This window comes from Acinonyx jubatus, chromosome B1, assembly GCF_027475565.1.
Source record: "Acinonyx jubatus isolate Ajub_Pintada_27869175 chromosome B1, VMU_Ajub_asm_v1.0, whole genome shotgun sequence".
Lineage (NCBI taxonomy): Eukaryota > Metazoa > Chordata > Mammalia > Carnivora > Felidae > Acinonyx > Acinonyx jubatus.
In genome coordinates, this window is record NC_069382.1 from 101,795,406 (window position 1) to 101,819,501 (window position 24,096).

Below are 24,096 nucleotides of genomic sequence, written 5' to 3' on the forward strand. Positions count from 1 at the left end.
AGGGCAAAACTACATGCATCATAGTTAAAGTGGTGTGGGTTTGAAAAAAGGATATTTTAGACTACACAATACAGTGTAGTTGTGTGTTAAATATATCACAAGTCAAACTGTAAAGAAGAAATCCTGCTCAGCCTGACATCTGCTATCCTAGCATTCACACTCACAAAATGTTTTCAAATATGAATTAGTGGGTAAAAGCAGTAGTACAAAAACATGTCTTTCTTTTTATCGTTGCTTCTTTAGAGCTTTGCAATACACTAACTTGACTAGAGTATAAATATATAAGGTAAGACTTTCTGCTAAAATTTCCTTCAGGAAGACCAAAGGACTGTCAGACAAAAATAAAAAATAAGAAATTCTTTCTCCAAATGAAACTTCAGCAAAACTATGAAGAGGCTCTGTTTGATTCCATTTCAAAGATTAGGACTGACAGCCATTAAGATGTCAGCCAGGTAGAAAATGACGTCACCTTATAAAATCCCCTCCACATCCATGGCCTGGCTTTCAAACAACTGTATGTTCTTAGGTTGGATTCTCAGTAGCTTAAAAACAAACAAACAAACAAACAAACAAAAAACACCTTTATTTAATATTTTTTCTCCAGGCAAAAGGGTTCTAAGTATTTTGCTTCAGGGTTTTGGTTCCCTTTGGTTCTTTAAACTGAAGGAACAGAGCACTGGCCCCAAATCCATAAACACGGAAGACAAGCTTTAGCTTCAAGGTTCTAAAGAAGCTGCCTTTCCACAAAGTGGCCTTGTGATGTCTGTCTGTCTGGGTTCTGTGCAGGTTCAATCGCTTCATTGAAAACATAATAAAACTATGGAGAATGGAACTTGGTGACCCTGTTTCACAGTTTTCCAAAGCACAAGAAAAGAATCGAGGGCATTGAAAAGTGAGTCCAAACTTTTATGGGTTTTCTTTCCCCCAGACCTCAGACAACAGCATTGTCATGAAGCAGCAGTATTCCTAAAAGGGGTCTGCGCATTGATATGCAAATGTGGTCTACAAACATCCCATTGGGCTGCAGAATCCCTGTGTCTAGCACTGTCACACAAATAGTTTTTGAATCTGAACAGTTTATTCAGGAACATAAATATGTGTTTCACCCTGTGAACAAATTCTGTTTGCTTACAGAGTTCGCAAGCAGTGAAATACAAGGTAGACTATAAAACAGCCCCGTTTGATAGGATGCGCCTGAGCAAAGATACTTTTAAATGGACCAGATTTTTATTTACTGCCCAAGATTGTCGTGCAAATGTATCATACCCCAGATGGTAAGGGCTTCTTTTTTTAAATATTATTTTACAGTAGGTGCTCTGTCTTGAAATAACTGGCTTTCTTTTAAAAATAGAAGTTGAAAAACAATTTGAGTTTGCATTGTTACCACATTTTTAGCAACATCATAAAAACCTTGCTGTCACGTCTTAATAGATCAGTGACAGTGGAAGGGAGAAAAATAATTTTTAAGACATTTTTAAGATGGTAAGATATGTAACAGGGGTAGAATTTACTCCCAGAAACAATATAAATTAACTTTGAAAACAGTTTGAAAAAACATCCCAACCACCAGAATTCTATCTAGCCCACAAAATTTGTACAGATTCTACCCACATTTCCCAATGCTACTTCTAGCCCCTCCTAAGCATCCCACTTCTTTCTGTAACCACTCCACCTCTAGGTAACTACTTACATGTAGCAGACCCACTGAATTCTCAAATTTTCCACACTACCATTGAACACACAGAGAATAGTGTAAGGCAGAGTACAGAAAAGTTCATTTTCTATGAGCTCCATCCTGATTCTTTAAAACACTGAACTCATGATTGTATGTCTATTTTCATAAGAAATCAAAGCCGAAAAAAATTCACAGAGAAGACTAAGATTCCAAGTAAAATATAAAGCATATATGCCTATATGGATGAGTCTGAGAGAGAACATAACATCAAAATAGAGAATGAGTTGCTTTAAAACACCTGTCACCAGTAAATTCTTTTCCTGATGACTATGAAATAACTAAAGACAACTAACATCTGTAACCACATGTTGCACACTGATGACTATATCGACTCCTCTATTTTGACTAAATTTTCAGTATATGGTTGTATGGTTCTTTGTCCTACACTGAGGTCCCCATTCTTGATCTTCCTTCTCTCTGTTCTTTATTTACTCAAGATGATGACACCAGACAGAAGTGGGAAATGTCTGAGTCACTGAGTCAGTCACAGAGTCAAGGTGAGGAAAAGAGTGATCTCTCAGAAATGTTAGGGAAGTCACCCTGAACTACACTTTTGAGAACAGAGAAATATATTTCTTTCTTTGAACACCATTCTTAAATTGTTGAATTTTAAAACTAACAAATTTGTATCATATCCACTCATATTTTTTACTTTCTATTTCATTGAAAGCATGCTATATTAAAGATCAATATAGAAGCAAATGAATGTTTATGTGCTTCCCCCAATCATTAATTTGACCTAATTGAATAAAGAATAGTTATTATAATATGTTAATATAATATGCTATCACATACTCATAGTATATTAGGGAATCATGTTTTATTTTATAAGAGTTGTTGATTTTAATCCACCTAATAAAACCCATTCAATTTGGACAATTGAATATCAGAAATGATGAGTCTGTTATAGTTAAAAGATATATAAAATTAGTATCTTAGTCTAGTTTCACATAATAAAAAAGAAAGGCAGTAGGGGATTTAAAAAATAAAATTACAACAAAATTACATAACATTTCAAGAAATTGTGAGTAAACATTTGTTCATTTCAGAGGTTAAAGAAAAGGAAAACTGTGGATCATCCCATTGGGAAAAGGAACGTAGCAATATACAGGAAGGAGGATGTTTTAATTAGGAATCAAAGCTTTCAATGCCAAGAAGACTTTGAACATTAATTTTCTTGGGTTAAATTTTGGAAGTACCGGTGCGTCTTTGCTTTCCTTCTCTAGTTTTCACCAGTACCTAGTGTGCCCCTCCCTTTCATAGTTGTAAACAATTGGTGAGCTGCTGAAGTGTAACCAAAATAAGGGACAACTCACGAAAAGGAGAAATTAAATACTCTTCATTGCTTTTGTGATTATTTTCATAAATTTTGCAAACAAGATGTAGCCAAAAGCATCTTAGAAAATGCCCTGGCCTTGGTGGGGCCTTTTCTGCAGAAATAATCACCAGTTTCCATTTGTTTCTTTCTATCTAGTCTTTTTTCTCCAAGAGTAACTGCCACGAATTACAAGCTAAAAACTTGGAGAAACTTTTTCAAAAGATAAACACTTCCTCAACTATTTCATTTCGTATTTCACTGTATAGGTCTGAATATTTGTGTAACAGTCTCTTGGATTGTTATGACATCTGCTTAGTTTTAAATGCGTGCATAATCTGATACCATTGTTTTTCCTCAGCCGAGACTTTTTTTGAGGCACTGGTGCCATCTGCTGGACACAAGTAAAACTAAAAACTTGTGACCATTGTCCCGAGTGTGAAAAGTCCAACCAGTGTGTAGTAACCCTTATTCCTTAAAATTTAACCTTTGTAAAAACACTGATTATTGTTGTCATTGTACCCAGAAAAATAGTTTCAGCTCTGTGTTTCAATGGAACATACCAACAAATAAAATGAAAAGCTGTTTTGGAATATTTGCCACAGCAAATATAGCTTAAAAGTACATTCAATATTAAATAGAACATGCACCGAGTATACTGGGAACACATGATGAAGAGGGCTCAGGAACCTGCCATCAAAATACTAATAGTCTCTTGGGCCACCTGGGTGGCTCAGTTGCTATGTATCCCACTTGGACTCAGGTCATGATCTCACAGTTCTTGAGTTCGAGCCCCACGTGGGGCTCTGTGCTGACAGCTCAGAGCCTGGAGCCTGCTTTAGATTCTGTGTCTCCCTCTCTCTCTGTCCCTCCCCTGCTCATACTCTGTCTCTCTCTCTCAAAATAAATAAACATTAAAAATATACTAGTAGTTTCATGGGTTGATAGGTCAAAAGAAAGAAATATAATGAAATAAATGCTGCAATAGAATAATTCCATCATTCAAACATGTAACAATTGATGTAAAAATATACTCACTCTTAGAATAACAAAGAGAATAATAGTTCTGGGATTTTAGATAATTGCCTACTTTTGCAGTTAAGAAAACTAAAACTGAAATATTAATATTTTATTCAAACCAGAACCCAGATCAACTCGTGCTCTTTCCATGGCTTCCCATTTCCTCACAATGATTTCTTACTGAAAATATCCAAAAGAGGATGTAGTGTATGTAAAAGTGCATGGGTGTGTGTGTGTGTGTGTGTGTGTGCGTGTGTGTGCGTGTGTGTGTGTTTATGTGTGTGATGGAATGTTACACAGCCATAAAAAGAAGGAAATCCTGCCATCTGCAACAATGTGGATAGAATTTGAGGGTATTATCCTAAGAGAAATAAGTCAGATAAAGAAAGACAAATAACAGATGACATCTATTATATGTGAAATTTAAAAAACAAAAACCAGAGTTTATAGATACAGAGAAATTTCTAATTATAAAATTAAAATAAATAAGTTCTAGAATATAATACACAGTGTAGTGACTGGAGTTAATAATACTATAGTATATTTTTGAAAGTTGCTAAAAGAGTAGATCTTAAAGGCTGTCATCCCAAGAAAAAAATTGTAACTATATAAGGTGATGGATGTCAACAAGACTTATTGTGGTGACCATTTCACAATATATACATATGTTAAATCATTATGTTGTACACCTGTCACTAACATAATGTTATATGTCAATTACATCTCAGTTAACAACAGTAATATCCAAAACATAAAAAGCAATGGGAAGAGTATTTCAAAATCTTCTCACATTTTTTATTGTTTTATTGTTGACTGGTTTAATGTACGTCCTTTTCCACTAGATTATAAGATTGCATACCAGAGCTCAGCAGAATGCCTGGCATATACACAATAGGTTTGTGATAAATGAATGAATTCATTCATTCTAGACTTGTTTTCAGCCTCTTAGCCTAGTGAGAAGGGAAGTATTAAGCTGGCAGGTTGCTGAAGGAAAGAGATGGTTGATGCCTATCAGTGGAACGAATACAACTTATAGGCTAACAAACACGTTTAGAACTTGCTCTTATTTTTCTCAGGTATCCATTGAAATTCCTATGGATACTTTAGCTATATTTAAATTAATATCAAAGGATTAACACTGCCAAAAGACTTGATCAAACTAAAAGATATTCCATACTTTTCTCTCTTTAAAACAAATACATATTAATTTGGATAAGAAAAGACATTGAAAGGGCACCTGGGTGACTCAGTAGGTTAAGCATCTGACTCTTGATTTCCTCTCAGGCCATAATCTCATGGTCATGGTATTGAGCCCCACATCAGGCTCAGAGTGGAGTACAGGAGCCTACTTGGTATTCTCTCTCTCTCTCTCTCTCTCTGCCTCTCCCCCGTGTGTTCTCTCTCTCCCTCTCTCCCTCTCTCTCTGCCTCTCCCCCATGTGTTCTCTCTCTCTCTCTTTCAAAATAAATAAATAAACTTTAAAAAAAGACATTGAAAACCAGGAATAGAGAAAAAAGCATTTTCCTCATCACAAAGGTAACTATTTCCTGTGGTAGGCACTATTGTAATTGCAAACCAGCATCGATTTATTTAATCCTCAAAACATCTCTAAGAGATAGATATTATTATTAATTCCATTTTAGAGAAGAGCACACTGAAGCATAAGTTTAATAACTTTCCCAGGATCCTAAAGTTAGGAAGGAAAGAAAATTTGTCTGCACACATAGACAGTGGGAAAGGGCTTAAGCTCTTACTCAATATGTTAATGTTTTTTTGACGTATGCTACAAAGACTATCCAGAGGTATCTGAGACTCTTTTCAGGAAGTCTATGGAATCAAAACAATATTCACCATATCATTTGAGACTCTGACTATTATGATAAAACACAACTCTCCAAGTCCATCCTAGTTCATGCTGAAGCTCAACTATACAAAAGTTATCAGTAGAATCGAGAAAAATAAGGTTGCAATAGTAGGTTGAATTAGATCATTGAAGGTTTTGAACACTAGGCTAAGGATGTATTTCTGCATTCTATGGAAAGTCAATTAGGATTATGAATATGGAATAGTACCAAATGGAGTTTGAAAGAAGTATATTAAGTAGATTGGAGATACAAAAACTGAATGTAGAGTAGAACTGAGAAGCAAAAGATAGCGAATTGAATGAAATAAAAATTATTACAAGAAAGTGATGAATGTCCTACAAAAAATATTACAGAAGCTTGGAAAAGAGAGTAAAAGGCTAAGAAATTATTTTTAAATGTTTTAAGTATATAGAGAGTTATTATGTAGAAAAGATAACTCACTGTCTGTCATGCGTGAGCCCCCTTGTGGGGAAATGGACTTAAATTTCAGTCCAATAATCTGATTAAATTATAAAGTGAATTATTGATCAATGGGGATGATTACATATTGGAATATACCATAAACAGAAGGTCAACAACACCTCTCCCTGGAAAAATTGTACATGTTATGCTTCATATGATCAATGACTAGAGAAGGTGTCTATTGAGAGGCAGTAAAATGAAAAGTGTGCTGAATCACAGCTCAGAAGTCCTGGCCTAATTATGCCATCTGTTAAGCTCCTCATCAATAAGATAGATACATTCTAAGTGCCTTTGTTTTCATATCCCATATGTTTTTTATAAGGACCATCTTATACATAAAGGCATATAGTAAGTATAAAATATGGCTCAACAATAGATGCTTATGTCGATGCTGACAATGACAGTGACAACTCAACGCCCACCCTTTCCTATGCTTTTATGAAAATCTAGTATTTCTTCTTCTTCTACTCATATCTTTTACTCCAGAGTCTGGGAAAATAGTGGTGAGTAAACAGACAAGACCTCAAACTAACAGAAACACAAGTTTTTAATAAAAATACTTAAGTTTACACTGGGAATCTATTTGTTCCCAGATCTATTTGCACTAACAAATATAAGTGAAAAGTTATATGGAGTCCATGTTAGATGATATTGTCTTGATTTGGGGGGATGATTTTGTAAAAAGTTTAACAAAAGAAGATAATTCCAAAATGGTAGAAGTTACAGAAGTTTGCAATTTGTTGATGGGTATGTTCCAAAAGGTACAGTATGTAGTCTGAATTTTAGCCAGCCAAAAATCACAAAAGAATTCATTAAAAGTAAACAAAATCAAATAAAGTTGGTAATTTAATCAAGTTTTGTGGTTTATTTTCTTAAAATTGACTCAAATATGTTAAAAGATAATCTCCTTTGAGAGGATTTCCTAGATTTGCATTCTATCCTATAATGAAAAGAGGTAAGGACATTGTATACACAGACATAAACAAAAATGCTGTTTTTACATAAATACATATGCTGTATATACATATCTTTGAATGGAGGGATTTATTTAGGTGAAATATGTTATAGGATTTTGAAAAATGACTTTAAATTTTTTCTTTCCCATAATGAAATACAGTAGAAAAAGGGTCATTTTACAAGAGTGTTTTATTGTTGCCATCTTTCATCATATTTGAAGAGAAACAAGTTAATCTTATGGCAATTCCAAGCTCTGATAAGCAGTACTATTTGGGTTCTCATGGCAGATTTAGCAATAAATGATAATACTGCCACTATTTGACAGAACAAGCAGATCAACTGACAGTAAGATCAATAAAAAGCTATTAAAGCCTTTCCCCAAATACACACATTCACAGAGCTATTTCACAAAGGCATATAAACTTAAGTCATTTGAGATTGATACCCTAACAACCACTTAGCAAAATAGGAAGGAGAAACTAGGGACTTAAGTTGGTGACTTTGTGACCTCAGTGCAATGGTAGGTACATTTCATATTACAAATACCAAAGAGGAAATTCATTCATTTCCTACAGGTGTCAAAGACAGGAAGATAAAGTCACATATTTAACTCTCACTGTGATGTTAAAAATATTTTAATAACCACAGTCAATATTTTATACCAGCAGACATTGCAAAAATTATCTAAGCCTTGTTTGTGTTTGAGAAAGTATCTTCAGCTATACTTACTTGAAAGGTCTTCATGCTAAAAATAAAGCTAATTTTTCAAATCTCTAAAACCTCAAAGTTTTTCTTTGAAAAATCAGCATTTACTGAAATTATTTTCTTCTACACTTTCACCTCCTCAAACATGTTTCTATTATATATAAAGAATTAACATATCAAAATAAAATTTTCCAAACTGAGAATTTTAAAAGTTAAAATTGATTTCATTGAAGACAGGAAATACACAGTTTGAAAGTGATATTTGAAATCTTCAACAAAAACTGTCATTTCTGACCTTCATTGAAAAAATGAAATAAAATACACTGGAATATTCATTTAATAGGGAATTTACCATTTAATGACAGAAGAGAAGCTGTCCAAAACAGATGAAACAATCAACCATAATTGTGAACAGCTGCACACCTTCAGAAAACAAGCAAAAATTCTTACAGAAAAAGCAAAAAGAAGTATTTGTTCTTATTAAAGCCAAATGATTTCCCATGAGGGATAAAGCTCATAATAATCGGTCAAAACTTTATTGGCCAAGAGAAAACTCAACGAATTAAGAAAAGAAAATGCATATGACAAGGGGAGAAAATTCAATAAAGCAGAGCTTAAATTTAATCTTTTAGATGAAAAGGGGCTTCTTATGCCCAATGTTTAAAGTGGCACATATGTCAAAGGTCTGAGAGGACCACCAAGTCATATGGATTATCAGATCACCAAGAAAGTGGGAGCATTAATCTGTGATGGCTGAGGGATAAAGTATCTAAATGTATCCTCTGTGGACCAAATGTCATCACCATGTGATCAAAATCATGGAATGTTCCCTGCATCAAGTCACTATATGTTTCCAATAATTTCTCTACAAGAGAGATCTATAATTTATCCTGTTGAACTTAGAAGACTCTCTCTGGACCAGCAGACTTAAAAATTTACTATGCCTTCTTTTGTTAACACCATAGGATCATGCACTTTCAAAAATGGAATCCAGTAGAAAGGACACTAAAGATGACACCTGATTCAAGTTCAGCCTTTCTTCCTCTATTTCATCCTCCATTCAGATGTTGAAGGAGAATTCCAGGGGACAGTTCATGCCAAGTAAGTATGAACATCCAGAAGAATACTCATCATTGAGAGATGCCCCTGGTTTAACACATCTTCCATTAACATAAAAAATGTCTCTACACTAAGCACTGAAATATTTCCTCTCTCCCACATCCTGGAAGCATCCAGCCCTCTACTGAGCCTACTTCTGAAGATCCTGAACTACAGCAAAATTCCTTTCTAACAAAACTTTTCTAAAGAAAATTTGCACTTTCTCTTTTAGCTTCATTTCTGTTGAGTGATTACACTACTACTCGAATGAAAGCTTGATAGAAGTATGATTCGGGTAATACTTTACTAATGTAGAACATTTAAGTGTGATTCCTGAGAGTAATTTGCTTCCATTTTAAATTTACTTTGTCTTTTTAAACCATCTTGAAATTTTCCCCTTTTCGTTTTATTGCTGTTAGTTAAGTGAATATGCAATTGCTTATACTGAAGCTTGGTAGGATATAATTCTTTTTAAAAAAAATTTAATGTTTATTTATTTTTGAGACAGAGAGAGAGCATGAACGGGGGCGTGGGGGGGGTGGGTAAGGGGTCAGAGAGAGAGGGAGACACAAAATCTGAAGCAGACTCCAGGCTCCGAGCTGTCAGCGCAGAGCCTGATGCAGGGCTCAAACTCATGGACAGTGAGATCATGACCTGAGCCAAAGTCAGAAGCTCAACCCACTGAGCCACCCAGGCGCCCCGGTAGGATATAATTCTTAAGACATTTTTGTACAAACATAGATTATTTAAATGTGACTTATGAATAAATTGTTTACATTTTATTCCTTGTTGACAGTGTAAATGTAGCTTTTTATTTTTAGTTTTTAACAAGTCCCCCATAACATGAACTATAGCAAGAATTTTACACGAGTAATTCAGCAAATGGAGATATGTGAGACTCAAGGGTCATGTCTGTACTCCAAGGGCTGGGTTTACTGTAAGATAAAATATAGTAGCTTGATATCTACATGAGTAAATTTTAATTTATTTTTAAAAGTAAGTATTACTTGGTTTCTATCATTGTATCTAATTCTCTGTTATGTCCTGTGAATTATTATATATGGGCAGTTTATGTCCTTAGAGAGTTAACAATAAAAAGTAACCTCTTTAGGGATGCCTGGGTGACACAGTCCATTTAGTGTCTGTCTGGCTCTTGATTTCGGTTCAGGTCATGACCTCACAGTTCATGAGATGGAGCCTGCCATGGAATTCTCTCTCCCTCTCTCTCTGCCCCTCCCCTTTTTGCATGCTCGCGCTCTCTCTCTCTCTCTCTCTCTCTCTAGCTCTAGCTCTCAAAATAAATAAATAACCATTTTTTAAAAAAGTAACCACTTCAAATTTTCTAGTTAAAATTAAAGTTTAAACTTTTACATCACTATCTTTAAGATCATATATCCAGCTTCCACTTTTCTATACTGAATGGCATCATTTTTTTTTTCTGATTAAACATCCCTTGTAGGCCAGGACCATCCTGTAGTACAGTATCTCTGAACACAGTAGACCTATAAACATTGTAAATAGATTGATAATATGGTACAACCTAACAAACATTTACACATTTATTTTGTGTAAGATTAGTGCTAAGTACTTACTGATAACTAATTTAATCTTTATAATATTTCTTCTGAAGTTGGTACTATTGCTACCCCTTTTTAATGTTTGTCTTTATTTTTGAGACAGAGAGAGACAGACCATGGGCAGGGTAGGGGCAGAGAGAGAGGGAGACACAGAACAGAAGCAGGCTCCAAGCTCTGAGCTGTCAGCACAGAGCCCGACATGGGGCTCGAACTCGTCAACTGCGAGATCATGACCAGGGCCGAACTCAGAAGCTCAACCGACTGAGCCACCCAGGCACCCCACTACCCCTTTTTAAATATGGGAAACTGAGTCACGGCAAGGCTAAGTAACTTATCCAAGACACACAGCTCTCAGATGGCATTGCTGGAATTCAAACCCAAATGACCTGGGTCTTGAGCCCACTTCAAACCACCCTATGCTGCTTACATGAAGAGCAGTAGCATCCAGTAATTGAAGCTCGAATCAGCAACTGCTGTTGTGTCATCACCATTAAAATTCTAATATGTTCCCAGTCTTGGGGCACCTGGGTGGCTCAGTCAGTTGAGCGTCTGACTTCGGCTCAGGTCATGATCTCGCGGTCCATGGGTTCAAGCCCCATGTCGGGCTCTGTGCTGACAGCTCAGAACCTGGAGCCTGTTTCAGATTCTGTGTTTCCCTCTCTCTCTGCCCCTCCCCTGTTCATGCTCTGTCTCTCTCTGTCTCAAAAACAAATAAACGTTAAAAAAAATTCTTTTTTAAATTCTAATATGTTCCCAGTCTTAATTCTTTTGATCCACATAATTTCTTTGACTCTCTGAGGCTCTAATATTTGGCTAATTACTTACACATTTGACACAGAAACTTGTCAGGAATAGCAATCTGATATTTGAAAAATAATGAAATAAAATGTTCTATCTAGGGGCTCTTGAGTGGGCTCAGTCAGTTAAGCGACAGACTCTTGGTCTGTGTTCAGGTCATAATCTCAGTTTGTGAGATTGAGCCCTGAGTCAGGCTCTGCACTGACTGTGAGGAGTCTGCTTGGGACTCTCTCCCTCCCTCTGCCCTTCCCCCGCTCATACACGCATGCTCACTCACTCTATCAAAATAAATAAATAAACCTTTAAAAATAAATTAATTAATTTTAAAAATGTCCTATCTAATGTGGATGAGTTCATTTATATAATGTCCTTCGCTCTGAAAGTAATATCCCCTTTTCTGCCATGATCTTTAGAGGTATGATCAAATGGTTTGCCTTTCTAATAAAATCATTCCTCAGAAGTACTTTCTGACTTTCCAGAAATGAAGTAAATGGGGTCTCTGAGAAAGAGAGAAATTATCCTGAAAGAAAAAGAATATACAACATTTTGCAACAATAGTGTATAGTAAATCTAAAGAGTCTTGGCACTTTCCCCACCATAAAATGCTAAGGTTATCACTGAGAAATTACCAAATGCTTTTATCCCTCAAAGGGATAAGACCGTCCACCTGGAGGGGCCCTGGGTGGCTCAGTCAGTTAAGTGTCCAACTTCAGCTCAGGTCATGATCTTGCGATCTGTGAGTTCAAGCCCCGCATTGGGCTCTATGCTGACAGCTCAGAGCCTGGAGCCTGCTCTGGATTCTGTGTGTGTGTCTCTCTCTCTCTGCCCCTCCCCTGTTTGCACTCTGTCTTCTCTCTCTGTCTCTCAAGGATAATAAACATTAAAAAACAAAAACAAAAAACTGTCCACCTGGAACTGAGCAGAAGGCTCAGGCTTCTACAGAGACTTATTCAATATTCGTGACTGTAAGAAACCCAACCAGTGTCTGGGTCATGGTTCACAGGACGAAGGGCTCCTGCCTTTCCCCTTGGTGCTGAGGCTCCCACGTATCTCCAATATATGACAAATGACTTGTTAGTCCATAAGTTCGCATAGCTTTAGCAACTGTTATATAATTCTGTCAGCACTTACAGTTAGATTTTAACCAAGGTGACCAGGAAGGCCCCAGCCTGGAGGTCAGACAGAGATCCTATTTCTGGCTAGAATCCGGAAGAGAATAGAAATTTTCTCATCTGCTGTTCAAGTATACAATGGGGCCAGAAGCTGAATCAATCATTGGTCTCTTTTGGAAATATAGTTGAATCAGCCCCTATTCCCAGGGGGAAAAAAAGGTTTATTAGCAAATAGCCATATAACATAGTGATTCCGTTAAAGATTAAAGATAGTGTCCATAATTACTGTATGGAATGAAAAAGATATACATGTTGATTTTTGTTTAAAAGTAAGCCCAATTAAAACAAAGTCAGAAGTCAAAGAGTAAGAGGGTTTCACTACTATAATTACTAACCTTGAAGTTAGAATAAACACATTTAGTCAAGAAACTGAAAATACAATAAAATGTAGATGCTGAAGACATCTTCCAATGAGATAACTTAGAAGCTAGAAAACAAAACTTTTCTTTTTTCTTCCTGTTTATTAATCAGAAAAGACCTTTTAATATCACAAATGTGAGGGGAGGGAATAAAGCTGGGAGACACAAGAGGCTACCTTGTCAAATCATTTATGAGCCTTTAGACTAAAGATAAATCTTGACTGATATATAGACAGATAGATAGATGATCTATTCTAAGGGGAAGGGCAGAAGTGGCTAATAAATAATGAAACTTAAAACTTATGTCTAATAAATGCTTACTCTAGATCTGTGAGCTAGTAACTCTTATAGAACATATATATATATATATATATATATATACACACACACACACACACACACACATATATATGTATATATATACTATACATATATAAATTACATTATATATTATATATATTCTACATATATATGTGTGTGTATATATATATAAATGTGTGTGTGTATATATATATATATATAATATATATTATTATATTAGATCCATTCTCTGCCACTTACTAGTTATATGACATTTGCAAGACAGTTAAACCCTTTGGGAAATAACACAAGAGGGTAATACTTTAGAATGAAAAAAGATCTTTAACTCAAAAGATATTTTCAAATTCAATGTGGAAGATTGCCATAGCATTGGTATGGATAAGTTTTACAATGATGTCTAGAAAAGGCCCCTTCTTACTGAATTCCTAATTACGTTTGTATAAAATGAGATAATGTTTTATAAGTGAATGGTGATTTAACAAGGTTTTATTGCCTCAAACCCATTTGGCCCACTGATAAAATTTCTAATATTTATGACATTGTGTAGAACATTCAAAGACATTCCAATGGAAGTTCTCACATCATCCATCAGTTACTTTGAAAACAGGCAGAGTTCTTTATGGTGACATCTGGCTAGTCCCGTGATAACCTTTGATCTTTTTATCTGGGATGCATGCACTACAGCAATCACAGGTTTCCATGGCTTTCCAAGTTAACAGCTTAGTACATTCAGGAAAATCCAAATTTTGTATCTTTACAAGTGTGTTGTTAATGTTTTTATTATCTTGGAAGGGGAAGGGAGGTTCAACAATAGGGATAAATTGCATTCTCTTTAGTTAATACTCACAAGACTTGTGGAAAGTTCATTTCACTCCTTTACCTGTAAGATGGAAGGAAGTGTGGTAAAGTAAAAAGGAGCAGAAAATTTGAAATCAGGAGATGAAGGAACAATCATATATTGAGTATCTATGATATGCCAGGCACAAATTTTCTATAAATGTAAATACTGAGTATTCAATACTGTATATATAGTATGTAAAGATATGTCTGTGTGTCTATGTATATATATATATAGTGTGTGTGTGTGTGTGTGTGTGTGTGTGTGTGATTTAACTCAATAATGATATTCCAATCTGTCTTCAAATCTCAACTTCATTGCTTACCAGGTGGACAGGGGCAAATTACGTAACTACTCTGACTTTAATTTCTTCTATTAAATGAATTATATTATAACATCTACTTCACAAGATGGCTGTGAGGATTAAATGGGATAAAGTGTGAAAAAGTATCTGACAAACTGCCTAGAAAACAACAGGCACTCAATAAAATCATAATGTTTATTATGCAATCGCTTAGCACTTAACATGGGCCTATCATTATTTTAAATATTTTATAAATACGAACTTTTAAAATCTTCATAACAATCCTTAGGTCACCCATTATTATTGTCTCTCCTTTACTGATAAAGAAACTGAAAACCTGAGATGTAAAAATGATTTGCTCAAGATCACACAGTTAATAGAGACAGAAATAAAATTAAAACCCAGGCAATTTCATTCTAGAGTTTCTGCATCTAACCAGTAAGCTCTACTGTCAGGGTTGACTCTGAACTATCTGACAAAACTTTTATTTTAAAGGTTTCCTTTAGATATTTTAAAATAAAATAATATTAATCCAATTTTCAAAAATTATGTCAAGATGATTAGAAACTATATTGTCTAGTTATATAGATATACTTCAAATAGCCCATTGCTCAAGTAGAAGATAAACAATATACAGGAGGCCAATGATACACAATTAGGATAATTCAAGGAGGATTTAAATGAAAAACCTATTAACAAAAGAGTGAGCTGGCCATAGGGAAACCATAGAAGAGTACAATATCTCAGGTTAGAAACAGTGGGGCTGTGTAGATCAGAAAGTACAAAAGGAGGGAATTTTACTGGAACCCAGAAAAAGCATATTGTGTAGGGAAGCACCCAGTAGTAAAATTATTGGGTCAAAAGAGGCAGCCATCACAAAGTGACTGGGCAGAGAGGGAAGCAGGGGAGCGGACACCCTGATCTTATACATCCTTCTTGAGGATCTCCCACCAGACCCCCCACTGGCAACTAGAAGTCAAAGAATCTTGTTGATATTGTCTATACAAATCAACCTCCTGGGTCAGGGAGCAGAAAGAAGGCCAGTTGAGGTATTTTTCTAGATTTCTAAAATATTAACATTTTAAGAATCAAAACTTAACATATTTTTGTATTATCTTATCACATATCTTCTTAAAATTTATAACAGTTTGTCTTCTAAAATAAAGTACATAGTGCACAAATACATTTTTGTACTAATTCTAAAATGGTAGCACCCTCAGGAATAACAAACTCATATAACCATTGGCCTTACGCTAGTGTTCACAAAGCATACCCTCCCATTTCCTCAGAACACAAGTAACAAGCACATTTTCAGGTGCTACATGAGAAAGGTTTTTTGGGACAATATGGGATTAAACAAAGTTAAGCAGTTTTCTTAACTGAGCAATTTGCATGGCAGAAACCAGAGCTATTTGTATGGCCGAAAAAAAGATCGGAAGATAATATGAAGTGCATACATAACTAACTAGACCACATGATCTTTATTCTTTCCTAGAAGTATCTTTGCAACTACGGTTGCAAGCAACATGCTTTGAGAAATAATTTTCTTCATACCACTTCCTCACCCTTTCACAGTGTTGCAAACATGAATTTATTTATTCCTTTAGTCAACAAAGATGTATCAGACACCTACCAGATATCAGATGGTATTCTGCATACTGGGTGTTCAGTGGTGCACAGGACAGATGGGATCCCTTCCCTTATAGACATGCTCTGTTTCATTTTATCATGCTTTGTTTTTATCTCCTTTACTTTTTTGGTAGAGTCTCTGTTTTCCCCCCTCACTGCTACATATCACATGACCTTGTTTGTAACTGTGTGCTTGCTTCTGACAGTACTTTTGCCCCAACTCCTCTAAACTTGCTGTTTGTAATCGTTCATGTGTTTGGAAAAGCACATAGCCAAATATATAAGAATGAGGATATGAGGGGCTGACCTTTCCATATAAAATATGAACCATTTTATGTGAATATATATAGCTATTGAGGCCTTTCTTAATTACCTCCTCATGTAATAACTAGTTGAAAGTCCTTCATCAAGTGAGACAGCATACTTCAAGTGGTTTAACACAGAATGTTTGCTTTCTACAGGGAGACCTTCCTGATAGTCTCAATCTTGGCCTTTCTTGCTATGTGACTCATGCCAGCTTCTGTTTCTTCCTCTATAGAATTGTAGAAATAACAGTGCCTGCCTGCTAGGGTTATTACAGAGATCAAATCAGGTAACATACTCATAGCTCACAGGAATATCTAAAGTCAACCATGATTTTTGCAGCACTGAAAGTCCTAATGGATCAAATAGAATAGTATATCTCTACAAGCACTGTGACATGTAGACCGTAAAGGGAGCCTTTCACATCAACAGAAATGGCACTGAAGATTAATAATAGGACATCGCTTGATGGCATAAAGCTTGCAGATAGTAGGTTAATATTTTGCTGCAAAGTAATGTTAAAATGTGTGCCCAAATCAATTTTAATCTCACTAAAATAAATAAAATAACTTGTTAAATTAAAAAAAAAATGGTTTCTAAACCTCCATAAGGGTATTAATCCCACCAGAACCTTGATTTCAGATTTCTGGCCTACAGAATTGTGAGAGAATAAATTCTGTTGTTTAAACTACCCAATCTGTGGTACTTTGCTACAGCATTCTAAGACATACAGCTTCCTAAAATGCACAGCTGATGGAATTTCTGAAGAACAGTGTTTGTGGTCAAGTAGAAGCAAAGGTCCACACTCCTGCATACTTAGAGGACCAGGAAACACCATTTTAATCTTATGTGAGTGGTGAGAGAAATTCTTAGAAAATTCCCCTTCATCTTGGGGTTTTCTTTCCTCCCTGCACCTTCTGACATCTGCCTAATAGGCAGCAACATCCCCATGGCCTCCAGGAACATCAGGTCTTTTAAGAAGAAAAAGATTTCCAAATTGGGCTTTTACATTTTAAAAGGGAAGTCCCTGAGGTGAGGAGTGTATGGATTGTATACCAAAGTAGAGACCAAGGGCGCCTGGGTGGATCAGTAGGTTAAGTGTCAGACTCTTGATTTGGAGCAGGTCATGATCTCAGGGTTTGCGAGTTTAAGCCCCACATGGGGATCTGCGCTCCTGCCGGCATGGAGACTGCTTGGGATTCCTTCTCTCCCTCTCTCTACTCCTCTCCTGGTCAATTCTCTCCCTCTCCCTCCCCTCTCTCCCTCTCTGCCCTCCCCTGCTCGAGCCCTCTCTTTCTCTCTCTCAAAGTAAATAAACTTAAAAAAAAAAAAAAGACCAGAGAGAAAATAGAGGGAAAAGTAGACGTCCTGGTACCTCAATCTGGAGAGATGGATAGAAGAGATGGGGCCTTGCCTTTGAGGGCCTAGTGGCCCGGGGAAGGAACCTGCAGGGAGAGGGGAGATGCCTTGTAGGGTGTCAGTAGAGTATCTGAGATGGCCAGCCAAGAGGCCAGCCGTGTGGGAACCAAGCCAATGCCCTAGACCATTCCTGGCATGCACAGCTCCTCATCCACAGAAGGGATCAGCCACAGAAGCCATCTGTGGACCATCCAGAAAAGGAAGTCAGCCTGTGCTATGTAACTTTGCAGGGCCCCATTTTAATTACTCCTGGGACCATAACCTCCCCGCTAATTGTCCAAAAAGAAGTGGTTCATAACAGCCCCCACATCCTACAGAGTGACAGTGTTGGTACCTAGACAGGTCGAAGGGTTGGGTGGACTTATGCATATATTACTCACCCTTGGTAAAGTCTCCAAATTTAGACAAATTGCTGCTGAAAGACAATTAGTTTCATTTTCTTAGATGAAAATGAATACTTTTTATTAAGATGATAATAAGAGAAACATTTTTATTAATACTGAATCATGTGCTAGAAGCTGATGTACTCCTACTGACAAATTTACAAAGTAGGGGTTTATCTGCCCCTTACACATGTGAAACTGCTGCTCATAAAAATCAAGAGTCTTTCCCAAGGTTAAGAAATCAGTTAACAGTCATAATGAAAACAGCCACATAGAGTTCTTACTCTATGCCAAGTAATTTCATGTGTTTTACCTTCTGTTACTTGCAACACATGCTGTTCTTAGAAGGTAGCATCAATATTATTATCATTCCCAATGGATACATGGGAAAACTGAAGTGGGAAAAATCAAATGACCTGAGGTCACCTATCTAATAAGTGATAGAACTGAGTACGAACCAAGGCTATTTGACATGGGGTCTGTGTTCTTAGTCACATTCTCTACACCATCATCTTGGTAAGGAAATCTTTCAATCATCAGAAAGCACATTTAGGTATTTTATGTATTACAGGAACATCTGAGATATATTTTATAATTAACCAGAGGTAAAACATTCTTTTCTGTCAAATCATCTTAGCTATCTGTAACACTGTCTAAGTCAACAAACAGATGCTCTAACAAAATATATCAATGTATAACAATGCTAGGAGTAGGTGGCCTTCAAATATTTTTGTGGATTGTGTTGACAGCATAAACTAAAACAACATAAAGTATCCAAATGTCTTCATATTTTTCAATGATATTATTAATTTGATTTTAGGTAATGGCTGTTCCCATAATTATCTACCAAATCTTTAAAATTTCCAGGAAAAACTTTTTTTTTTTACTATCCTTTCAAACTTTAGCTAGTACCAAGGGTGTGGCGGGGGGGGGGGGGGCAGGCACACACACACATGTGCACTTGTATGTGATTTCTAGCCTAAATCTTTTTTTTTTTAATGTATTATTCCTGTTGGGTTGGTTTCGGTGAAAAATGGGGGTAAAAGCTGGTCGTTTTTCTCTTTATAAAAATTCTCTACATACTTGAACACAGTTATTATTGTCTAGACCTCCCTTTGGGAAGCAAGCACATGTCTACATGTCTACAGATACATTGTAGTTCTAGCATTACTGAACTGGGAAGGCAGCAAGGGTCATGGTGGGAGATCTAGTTAAAAATCTATAGCCAAAAAAATAAGATGATAATAAAAGCATTTAATTTTGGTATTGGATTCTACTTCACTATGCTACAAAAATATAATAATCTATTAATTTTTTTATCACTTGATGTATCTATCCATCTGTAAAAAGGGAATAAAATACTTGGCTCTATAATCTGCGTATGGTATTTTAAATACAAAGATAAGAGGGAATTTTTCTGGCACTCCAGAAAAAATGATTAACTTCAGAACCAGAGATATTTGACCACGGTGAGTTTTCTCTGTTCTAACAGGAACATCTTTTGTTTTGCTGTCCACCTCCCACTGGCAGCTGACCTCGCCTTCTTTTCCTACTCACTACTGTGATGGCCCCAATCCTTTTTCCCCCAGATAAGCCTTATTCTTTGTGTCCCTGCCCCCTGATGGGTGGGCTCTGCTCCTCCCCTCTGAAGCTACCACCAACCTCTATACCACCCTAATTCTTCCCAGCCTGACTTCATTCACTAACCTCAATTCCTAGCACCTGCTCCTGCCCAGCACCTCTCTCACTGTTTAAAGTTAGTAGATACAAGAGCAAAAATCTCTGGCAGCCAAACAAACATAAGGAAGCCCATCCTGTAGTTAAAGAAGACACACACATATAGTTTATCAGATTAATATTTTATGCTACAGAACACATGTTAATGGGCAGCGTGCTAATTAGCTATCAAAAGTTAACTGTTTATACATTATTCTTCCAAGATTTTGAACAATGAACCACAAGCACTGAACAAGCAAATGGGGTCTAGGGACATAAATGAGAAAACAAATTATTCCCACTATTTATTGAGTTTCAACCAATGTGCTAGACACAATAGGTACTTTTGCATTCAATACCTTATTTAAGCTTTCCAGCAAAACTGTAAGCTAGATATTTTTATGGTTCTTTTTCAGATGAAGAAATTGTGATTTAAAGGAAAGAAGAAACTTACCTGCGGCCACTAAGCTGGTAAGTGACAGAGCTGGTAGTCGAACTCCATCTTTCAATACCCAAAGCTGTTCACTACCGTGCTGTAATCTCCAAAATATATCAGCCCATTTTTGGTGGTTGTAGATCTTCAGATCTCTTCAGAGGCCTCAGGAAATCTTTAGAAATGTTCCTCAAAATGTGAGCCCTTACACAACACCATTCATGGATAGCATATAATTGGGATCACAGTGACATGTGCTTTTTTGTAGCTAAGTTTAGTATAAGATGTACCAGTGGTAAGAAACAACCATATTTGAGAAAGCCTCAGTATAGTAAATCCAATTCCAGAAATATCTTTTCCTATAAGAAACAAATAGTAAAACAGCTTCATGGAAGATTTTCATACTAGAAATTGAAGTCTTTGGAAAATTTAAACTTTGTTTTTAAATTAAGCATATTATATAATGCACATACTTTATATTGAATGAAATAAATGTCAAAGATAAGCATAATTCTTTCCTAAGGTTCCAAACAAAACAAAACAAAACAAAAACAAAAAAAACAAAGGAAGAAAAGAAAAAGAAAAAATATTTTTAGCCTCCATACCAAATAAATCAAAGTTATGGAAGATTCCTAAAAATCTTTTTTTGAGGTCATGCCCTATTGATTTCATAACCAAATTATCATCACACTAATTTTCCACATCTGTATTTCTAAAAAGCCAAGACCCCAAATTCCTAGAAAATAATATTTTAAACCCTAGATATTTCTCTTAGAATGACAAAAGATAAGTGATAGCTTTCTTAGTTTTAGAATCTTCAGCATTTTACCTCTGATAAGTTTGGATATGGTCAAATATTACAAAGATCTTCATCCAAGACAGAAGAGTAAAAATTTCACTAAATACTATCTCTAAATATAGATATCTTTTTACTGAGCCCTTGAAATCTATAGATATTCCCTTTTAGGAATCGATTTTTGTGACCATGGAAATATTTTCTTCTATGAATCACTGAAAAGATGGTATCTGTTTTCCCTAGTTTATCAACTTTTTCTAACAACTTCAAGTTATCTTGAATATTCAAAATAATGCTGAACCTCTAATATTATTTTAGAACTGTACTATAATAATGATACTATAATATATTAGAATGATAATGTCATTTCTCTGAATAAAATGAGGTCTTCTTATTTTTAAGAAAGATCCACATTATGAATTGTATATTTGTTTTAGTAAATATTATGCTTGATTGTGAAAAGAAATGAAGAGTTAACCTCAACTCGAGAATTTTCAAGATTATTTGACAAGGTTTCTAAAAGTTGCAACTTGATGGAGATCACAAAATACACTTTAGAAATGTGAAAGAAAATGAAAACAAATGGCACTTGTCTTTTGGAAACATAAAGCAAAAGATTGAAATTATAGATGATCAGGTGATCTCTTGGCTAACTCCAAATAAATATTTTATTTATTGTTCAGTGAGTACTCACTCTATTGCTATATCTCACATTCATTTCTTCACCCCCTTTTATTCTGGTATATCTCCTGAGTAGATAGCCCAGAGATTTTGCAGGAAGCCACAGAGATAATAGTGGCAATTATAGAGATTCTAAGTGAGTTTTACCAACAACATTCTGTCAGATGGAGTCCTTTCACCCTTTACTACAACTCAGTGAGAACTGGCTCCTAGAGATGTTAAACAGCCTTAGGCAGTCTGACACTTAATGTCAACCAAAGACTGAGGATAGCCATTCCGACCATAAGACTGTGTTTTGCCCTTAGAAACAATGCTCTGTGTATAGCCTGTCATTATTAAACTTTATGGTAAAAAAAAGAAAAAACATAAGAGTATATGCAAGCTTTTATAAAACAGCAGTGAAAGTCTATATCAATAGTTTTCTCTTAAAAATACTTCAGATTCATAAGTCGAGATCAAATTCATGGGGCTAAACAAATCAATATTGAAAAACCCTTTACTTTTTTTCTGTTATTATTTTATTTGGAAGTAGAGTTGACAGACAATGCTATCTTAGTTTCGGGTGTACAACATGGTGATTCAACAAATCTATATATTGCCCAATGTTCACTATGGTAAGAATAATAACCATATGTTTCCATACATTATTACAATATTTTTTACTCTATTTCCTAGGCTGTACTTTTCATCCCCATGGCTTATTTTATACCTGTTTGTACCTCTTAATCCCTTTCATCTATTTCACCTACTCCCACTTATCTCTCCTCTAGCGACCACCAGTTTTCTGTATTTGTCAGTTTTTTTGGTTTTATTTTTTAGATTCCACATATAAGTGAAATTATATGGTATTTGTCTTTCTCTATCTTGACTTTTTTCACTTAGCATAATATCCTCCAGCTCCATCAATATTGTCACAAATAGTAACATTTCATTTTTTTATAGATATATATCAAATTTTCCTTAAGCATTCACCTACTGGTAGATACTTAGGTCATTTGCATGTCTTGGCTATCATAGATAATGCTGCAATAAACATAGGCATGTATATATCTACTTAAATAGTGTTTTCCTTTTCTTTGGGTAAATACCAAGTGGTAGAATTATTGAATTATAGGGTATTTCTATTTTTAGGGTTTTTTAAAATTTTTTTAGTGTTTATTTATTTTTGAGAGAGAGCGAGAGGGAGACACAGAATCTGAAGGAGGCTCCAGGCCCTGAGCTGTCAGCACAGAGCCCAACATGGGGCTCAAACCACAAGCCACAAGATCATGACCTGAGCCGAAGTCAGATGCTTAACTGACTGAGCCACCCAGGAGCCCCTATTTTTAGTTTTTTGAGGAACCTCCATACTGTTTTCCACAGTGACTGCACCAATTTACACTCCCATCAACAATGCATGAGGGTTCCCTTTCCTCCACATCCTCACCAATATTTGTCATTTCTTATCTTTCTGCTTTTAGCCATTCTGATAGGTGTAGGGTGATATCTCACTGTAGTTTTGATTTGCATTTCCCGGATAAGTGATGCTGAGCTTCTTTTCATGTTTCTGTGGGCCATCTGTATGTCTTCAAATATCTTCTTCCATTCAGTAGTTTGCTTTTTTGTTTTGTTGATGGTTTTCTTAGCTGTGCAAAAGCTTTTTATTTTGGTGTAGACCCAGTAGTTTATTTTTACTTGTATTTCCCTTGCCTCAGGAGACATAACCATAAATCTGTTTCTAAGGCTGATATTCAAGGGATTACTGCCTATGTTTTCTTTTAGGGGTTTTCTGGTTTCAAGTCTCACATTTAGATCTTTACTCCATTTTGAGTTTACTGTTGTGTGGCATGTAAGAAATTGGTCCAGTTTCTCTTCTGCCATGTCACTTTCCAGTTTTCCCAACACCATTTATTGAAAAGACTGTCTTTTCCCCCATTGTATATTTGTGCCTGCTTTATCATAGATTAATTGAACATATAAGCATGGGTTTATTTCTGGGCTTTTTCTGAAAAGCCCACAGGATGAAAGCCTTCGTTGATATTCTTCTCTTAAAAATAGTTTAGATTTATAAATCAAGATCAAATTCATGGAACTAAATAAATCCATATTGAAAAATCTCTTAATTTTTTAAGTGCTATATTACCCTAGCCAGTTTTGCCACATAACAAATATTCCAAAATCTCAGTGGCTTCCTAAATAAACATTTATTTCTTGCTCATTTTACATGTCAA

At 35.6% G+C, this 24,096-nt stretch overlaps 1 long non-coding RNA gene across 2 annotated transcripts in view; it reads right to left on the reverse strand.

Moving 5' to 3' along the window:
• The window catches only part of LOC113600504 (uncharacterized), an 88,652-nt gene that overhangs the window by 16,852 nt on the left and 47,704 nt on the right, over positions 1-24,096 (reverse strand). For both annotated transcript variants that reach the window (XR_003421494.2, XR_008296164.1), the window contains exons 4-5: positions 20,431-20,768; positions 12,664-12,841 (exon numbers count right to left, since the gene is read on the reverse strand). This is a non-coding gene — a long non-coding RNA (uncharacterized LOC113600504). The remainder of the gene's footprint in view (positions 1-12,663; positions 12,842-20,430; positions 20,769-24,096) is intronic.